The 8186-nt window shown below is 36.1% G+C and overlaps 1 long non-coding RNA gene across 1 annotated transcript; it reads left to right on the top strand.

Annotated features, from left to right (window-relative positions):
• The first annotated feature begins 4385 nt into the window (after positions 1–4385).
• LOC109209685 lies at positions 4386–7907 on the top strand. The gene is made up of 2 exons (XR_002065406.1): positions 4386–4758; positions 7612–7907. It is a non-coding gene; the product is annotated as an uncharacterized LOC109209685 (long non-coding RNA).
• The last annotated feature ends 279 nt before the right edge of the window (positions 7908–8186 follow it).

Genomic DNA, 8186 nt, shown 5'->3' with positions numbered 1-8186 from the left:
CTCCATGGTTGTGGTCATTTACTTTTGCGTGTTTGTGGTTGATAAGCATATGGTTGCTGATTTTGAGCGTCACGACTCGAGGTATTCGATAAGAAGTCCGAATCAGGCCTGCCTACTGGTGGTAGCAATTACTGATTAACAAAGGCAGATTCAGTTTTATTATTTTTGTCACCTAAGGCTTTCCTAGGTGTTTGGGAGAGATCCAATAAACATGGTATCTACTACTGATTCAGAATGCGGCAAAGCAGTAACGATTAAAACGAGCGATTTGAGATCCTATAGGCATGCTTTCTAAATCGTATTAACAAGAAGAGAGAGAGTCGTTGAAAATTAGTTCAGAACAGTATGAGTCAAACTGATTTTAAGCTAGACTGGTTTCAGATCCTATATGCATGATCTCTACTTTAATTCCTATAGACATGATATCTAGTCGAACGTGAAATGAAGCAGGCAGGGTTTACTTGAGATTCCTATAGGCATGATTTCTATGGAGAAATACTGATTTTAATCTTATGAGCATGATGTGTGATAGTAACCATTTAGATCCTAGGAGCATGGTGTCTAAGTGTGGTAAAAAAACATGCAGAATTTGGGACAAATCCTATAGGCATGTTATCTAAATGCAGAATTAAACATGCGGGCTAAAAATCCTATAGGCATATTATCTAAATGCTGAATTAATCATACAAAACAGGTCCTATAGGCATGTTCTCTACCCTTCAAATAGCCAAATATGCATAATTACCCAGCCCTTTTCACTAACCAACCCCAATGTTTATTACAAATTATTGCAGACCAAATGCTGAATTACATCAGAAAAAGTGTGAAAATAAGAAGTTACAACCATATGAAGCCTGATTCTGACTTCCTCTCTGAGTTATGGAACAAATCACCTCAAATGCCACTCGTTTCAAAGCCTTTCTCAGACCTGGGTGTGTCAAAGTTCCCTAAGGGTCTTAAGGGACCCCGGGCAGTGCTTACACCCAAGTTTGCATAATCAGATAGAGATGAGTGCAGTGTGGAAGGGCCACCCCTTATGTGTCCTAGTTCAGAGGGAGCTCATGGGTCCCAAGGCGAGGCTCACATAAGAGGGGCAGAACATAAGTCTGAGAGTATAGTGGAAGTGCAGAAACAGAGATTTAAAACTGAGTGGAGAATAGAGAAGGGTAAGGGTATAAAACAGTAGTAGTAAAATCAGCATTTTCATACAAATGGGTCAAGGGTTTGGGAATACATTGCAGGGAGCATATGACCCTAGGAAGGGTCAGGTTTTGACATGCACAGCAATAGATGGTGCTGGCATACCCATGAACCAGCCAGAGAATACAACACATAGAGGGGATATGAAGGTTATGACCCCAGGGAGGGTCAGGTTTGGGTTATGCACAGCAATGTCTAATGCTGACATGCCCCCCAAGCCAACCAAGGAATACAAACACATAGGGGATATGGGGGTTTGGGATTCATAAGTCATAATAAGTGACTGACAGAGTTCATACAAAAGAAAACATTAATTCAGAAGAGAAAGGGGTAGATTACAGCAGGCTCAGAAATGGAACTTGATTAAACACAAGCAGGAAATCGGCAAGAGTGAAGGAGATAGTAAAGAAACATGTTGTTGTTGGTGTTGGAAAATTAATTAGAACATACCAGTAAATAAGCAAATGCAGAAAGAAATGAAAGAAAATTTCCACAGCCTAGCCTTGGCTTTAAGCCGGCTAGACAAGGCAGCAATACAAGTAGTAACAGAGAAAGAGAGAGAGTTTTGAGTGATGTGTGTGTTCTGAACTCAAGTGTTTCGTTCCTTGTGTTCGTGTGTTTGGAAGAAGAGGGGTGCAGGTTATTTATAGCTTTTTTGAAAATGAGTGAAGGAAGGTAATAAGTAAAGTTTTAATACAAATATAGAAACAATCTCCAGTCAGAATCAATTACCCAAGTGACTCCCTTTAATTAAAGAATCACTATTTAACGGGTAGTAATAGATTCAAATAAGGAAAGAGATCAGTTTAGAGATAGACTGATTATTTCCATAAAAGGAGTAGTAAAAGCATTAAGTAAGTAATCAAGTCTAAGTACATAAATACGCTTATTTTGGAAAAGATTCAGCAAGGTAAATATTACAATAATGGGAAAAGAATCAATCAATTTGAACGGGTGAGTGAAATCAGGGTTCATAAAGGGGAAACTTTAAAAATCAGTCACAAGATGAAGATTAATCAAGGAAGAAACTTCAGCATATAAATAAAGTGAACAAGGTCATCAGACATGCGAGGCCAAACTCATCGACAAAATCACAAACAGGAAGTAGTGGCAGAAATAAACTGGGGTTCGAAGCGTAGTTAATCAAGTAGGTCAAGTCACATTGAATCGGTAGGGAAGAAAACAGAGCATCAGAAACATGCAAAGGTTTCACAATAGCAGGCGAGGAAACCCTTTGAAAAGTTAGGGTTTCAACCCTAGTCGAGTTTAAAGATGGCAAAAAGAAATCAGATGAGTCACATAGAGAAAAGAGAGAGTCTAAAACAAAAGCTTTCAGTCGAGTCAAGTACTCAAACAAACAATTTTAGACCCAAAGACCTAGGGTTTCAACAACACTCGATTTTAAAAGATGATAAACAAATAAATCAAACAAGTGTTAGCAAACAGTTTCAGAATTCGAATGAACCCAAAAGAAATTAGGGTTTTCAACATGCTAACTCAGATAGGAGAACAACATGAACAAAACGTAGCAAAATCAGAAATATGTTAAAATAAGAGAGGAGGTTTTGAAAAGAAAAACTTGAAGGAAAATCCTAATCGGAAAGTGAAGAGTCATTTTGAAAGAAAGGTCAAAGAAACTTCGAGAAGCACTTAAAAAGTTCATGGCAAGCACAAATCTAAGGTGGATTTGAAAGCAATCGAAAAAGTCTTAGAGATTAGGGTTTCAGAAAACCCAAAAGCAATGAAAAAGGCCTTGAAAGTTACCGATATAACCAGTAGAGTCAAGAATCTTACTCGAATGGCCATGGCTGGTCGGAGAAAGGTCAGGGATGACCGGAGAAAGGTCATCGAGCAAGGACTGGACCAAATTCCTTCAAAATCTAGTCATGAGACCACAGAACCCAACACATAGAAGCCATGGAAGGCTGGTACAGGTCTCAGATGACCTTGGAAGGCCATGGATTAGGGTGGCGGTGGCTAGGGTTTGGGTGGTGTTGTAGAGAGAATTTGGGAGAGGAGGGATTCAGGGGCGGTGCAAATAAATGAATGGGGTAGGGTTTTGGGGGGTCATTGGGTTAAAAAGGCAAGAAATAACGTGGACCGTTGATCTGGTAGATCAACGGTCGAGATTAGAAAGGGTAGGTGGGGATCCGGGTCTGGGTCGATTTAATTGGGATTGGGTCGGAGTTTAATTGGGTTCAATTGGGGTCAGATTTTAGGTTATAATTGAAATGAAATTGGGCCATTATTTAAATAGCCAATTTCCCTATATAATTTATAAAAAGTAATAAATTAATTTGTGGAAATAAATTTAAAGCGCTAAAATGATTTATATCATATTATTTAAAAATACTGGAGTTAATTTTGCAAATGTAAACGTAATTAAATCCTAAAAGAGGCTAATATTGTAATTATGCAATTTAGCTTTAAAAATACTAAGTAAAATATGTAAAAATATGCAAAAATCATCTTGGCTATATTTTAGCATAAATATAAAAGTTCAACAAGTGAATCCCCGAAAGTGATAATTTTGGAAATTATTATTGGATTTTTATGGATAAAATGGGGGAAAAATAATTTAAAAATCTTTAAAAATTACGGAAAAATAATGAAACACTTGGATATACTTATATATGCATACATATGCTATTTTGAAGGTATTTTGCATGTTAAAACATATATATAGGGAAAAATTGGGTATCAACAAACCTTGAGGTCTCTATTTCCCTTGTTTATGTTATTACCATTTTATCTTTCAGACAGTTATGTGTTTTGGGTCATACTCTGTATTTAAATTCTTTAGCACTCATGTACTTTGCGTCACCAGGTCGTGGAATAATTTTAGTTGTATTGTTGCTTTTGTTTAGTTGTTGAGACTATCTAAATTTGTTAATCGAGTTTATTGCTATTTATTTAATATTAGTTTGCCTAGAAAGCGGTGTTAGGCACAATCACAGCTCCGATGGAAGTTTGGGTCCTGACGCGAGAAGTTTTATTTTGGGTGAGACTCACCCAACAATAATTGCATGAGGCCATTCTTTACTTTTGACAAGTGTAATTGTGGGGTCCATTTGTTGACATTGGATTACAAACAAAAAAGAAAAAGTGAGTTAGTGGAATGTGGCCAACTGAAAGGGTTAAATAAAATAGAAATAAGGGAAAGTGGACTGTGGGTCCCATGCAAAACCACAAACATCTTAGATGGACTGAAGAGCTTCTCCTTCTCCTTTTTATCACCAAAAACATTATCCAGAGCAAAAAACTTCTCCAAAACACCATTTCCTCTAGTGTGTATTATTCAATCTGATTTCTTATACTTAAACCAATTCTTGTCTTATTCATCTCTACAATATAACACTTTCATAGTTCATATTATTTTACTTAGCCAAACTTAGTATACATCTGCTTTGAATGCAACTAGCAAAATCTGAAATCAATAATGGATTGTGATTAACTTCAATGCAAATTTCTAGCTTATACAGATCTAATCCTATTCGGACAAATTTTAGCTCAATTCTAAAGATCTTCTGCTACTTCCGTTTATCCATGGGATTTAAGGTAAATTCTTTCTCAATCTCTTATGGCTTCTTTGTATATTGCTCACAAAAATAAATTATATTTCAGATGTCTCACAAATACAGATTCTAATGTTGAAGCATTTTCTACACTTGAAATTATTAGTACCAAAATACCAAATTCACTTGTCATATAGTGTAATATTCTGCAGTAAATTATTTAAGAACGCCCCTAGAAAGAGTACAAAAGCATATTCAAATATATTCACACAAAATAGAGTAATATTATGTTTCAATTGATGCCAACATTGGTTGTTGTTTGAGCTTGATTTTGGCTGCAACATGCTGTCTGCAAGCTTGATTCTTGAGTCAACAATTGGGTGAAAGTACTATTTAAATCTCCATATAGCTGTATATTTGAAGTTGGAAGGAAAATACATATTAAAATTATTAGATGAAAGAAAGGTGCAAAAACCATTAACAAAAAAATATGAAACTTGACATGTACAGAGATTAGACCTCAAAATGTAATCCCGTGGACGCATGTGGTAGTCCTGCTTTAGCTTTTGATACCTTTTGAGATGTCCTTCTCCTTCTTTGCTCAGTAATTGGCTTTAATCTCCCATATCCCTTTTCCTTTCCTTTTTTCTTGATTGGATCCAGAATCTGATTCGTGCCACCTAGCAGAGGATCAATAGTTGAAATAAACTTATGCCGATATTCATCACGACCGTCTACATATAACACACTTTGGAGTTTAGTTATCTCAACCTTTGCTTGATACAAATACGTTCTAGCAATTTCCTCGGAGTAGACATCATTTGCTGCTAAAGTCATGACTGCAAATGACTCCTTCATTAAACCATTTAACCGAATTGCTATAGAGGATTTTAACGGTTCCTTTTCATTGATGTACTCCACAAATCCATTGCCATTTTTAGCATTCTTAGTCCATCTTTTCAAAATGTATTGCTCAGGGATACAAGAAAAGTTCAAGTGAAAGAACAAAACTCTTAGTGCATGACAACATAGCCAACCCATGGATTCAAACATCTGGAAACTACAAATAATGGATTTGTCAAGAGAGTTGTACTCGACGATTTCAGAGTGCCCACTTTCAGCCTTTAAAATTGTAAACTTACTACTAGTCCCGTTACTATCAATATTGATTACTCTTTTGGTTGTCCCTTGCAAAAATTCATGTTGACACCTGGAAAAAATTCTTCTGGTGTAAACACTAGCAGCATGCTTTAAGGTCCCACAATCTTCTATGGAAAGTTTAGGTTTTCCTCGACACTTGTAATCCTCAGTTGCCTCAATATCACGCATTTCAGTTGGCCGTTGCTCATAGTGATTTACAAATTCAGTTATACTCATTGTCTTGCATGCCATTTCTGTAAAGACCCTATTCGTGCTCTCACTTCATTGAGTTGATCTGATACCCGCGAAGAAAAAAGAATGACCGAATGCGGGACACCGCTTTCCCCTCAAGTCATATAGCTTTTGAAGCCAAGTGTTACTCCCACAATGCCAATCACTTATCATTTTCTGGCATATTAACTCAAATTCTACCTCCGACGTGCACCTCCACAAGAGTTTATCGAAATAGTCTTTGAATCCTGATTTCCAGTAAAGATATGGTATGTTCTTTTGAGCATTTCTTTCAATATGCCATTCACATAATCGATGACACGTATCAGGAAAAACTTCTGTAACGACATACGCTATGGCATGAGCTTGATTGATAAAAATTGTTCTTGGTGCTTTTCCTCCCATTGCCTTCAAAAATGTTTGAAACAACCAAACAAAAGAATCAATCTTTTCATCGCACAGTAATGCACATCCAAAGAAAATATTTTTCCAATGACTATTAATACCAACAAATGAAGCACAAATCATGTCATATCTATTTGTAAGATATGTAGTGTCAAAAATCATCACATCCCCAAAATACTCATAGTGCAATCTAGATATGCTATCTCTCCAAAAGAAGTTGTACAATCTGCCATCTTCATCAACTTGAATAAAATAAAAGAAGTTTGAATCCTTTGATTGCAAATGCATAAAATGATTTACCAAAGTTTGAGCATCTTCACTACTAATCATATTTCTCTTATGCGCTTGTATGAAGTTATGAGCATCTTGATCAGTAAAACCTGCATTTTCAATTCCACGTGCTTCATTCTGAAGGTATCGAACAACTTGTTTTGCACGAATACAAACATCTACCATAGAACCAAGAATATTTTTGGTAGCACTTGTAAGCTTCGACTGGATTGTATGAAATGTCTCAAGTTCTCTTCAATCATGAGATGGCTATGCACATCATTAAATTCACATACTTCCCATGTCCCATTTGAAATTTTGAATTTTATACGAGCCAAACAACTACATATATATTCTAACCTTTGTCGCTTTCTTTCTTGAAAAAGGGAAATCTTATCAGATTTCCCTTCACAAGAACAAAGAAATAAACATCTAGTCATTTCTTTGTTTCTATTAAAAGTTTTGGTCCTTTTCGAACACCGAACCCTTTTGCCACGGCATAGGAATTGTACACATGATGTATCATTGTGGAATTTTCTTCATCATTTGCATTATGATCTTGGTAAGAAGTAGAGGTAGTAGGCACTGTTTTAGTCGCCATAGCAAAATTAACTCCACCTCTAGCCACTGGTACAATAGTTTTTGCTGTTTCAGGAATCCCCTGTCAACAAAATCAAATCTCTCTTAGAGCACAAAATTAGAAAACAAACTTACCTTTCTATAAATCTTTTGTGCAAATTTGGCCCACCATCTCATTTTAGCACTAAAAGATTACCTTGATACCAAAAGTTCATGCTGATCTTATTTTAAATTTATAGTAAACAATATTTTTGTATATTTTTTCTTGCAGGTATAGTAGCGAAATGGATCAAATGCAAAAGTCTCATGTCAATGGGCACAAATTTGCATTTATGTACCAAAAATAAGGAGCATTTTATTAACAAGAAGACATAAATTTTATGTTGACAAGAAGAGTATTTTGTGAGCACAATTTTGTATTTCATACTAATATTGACAAGAAGAGTATTTTGTAGGGAGACAAACGGTGCGGGGCGGTGCGATTGCGGGACAAACCCGCATAAACCCGCGAAGGTAATTCAACACACCCCCGCCCCGCCCCGCAAAGTATAATTTGTTGTTTTTAAACCGCCCCGCCCCTCCCCGCCCCGCCCCGCGCAACCCGCACTGTACTTTTTTTTTTTTTAAAAAAAAAAATATATTTACTTTGTGTTGTGTGCTATTTTTTATGATGTTTACTCCCAAAAAAAAAGTTTCTAAAACTATTCTAAGAGGGAAAAGAAATTGTTCAATGAAGAATAAGTATGAGACAGTTTTTCTTTTTTTAATCTAAAAAGTTAGTCCTTCACTCATAGAACACTCACAAATATTTATGAAGTTTATAACTATCGTCTATCCAACACGTTC

This window comes from Nicotiana attenuata, unplaced genomic scaffold (assembly GCF_001879085.1).
Source record: "Nicotiana attenuata strain UT unplaced genomic scaffold, NIATTr2, whole genome shotgun sequence".
Lineage (NCBI taxonomy): Eukaryota > Viridiplantae > Streptophyta > Magnoliopsida > Solanales > Solanaceae > Nicotiana > Nicotiana attenuata.
This window is presented reverse-complemented; position numbering and strand designations above follow the sequence as displayed.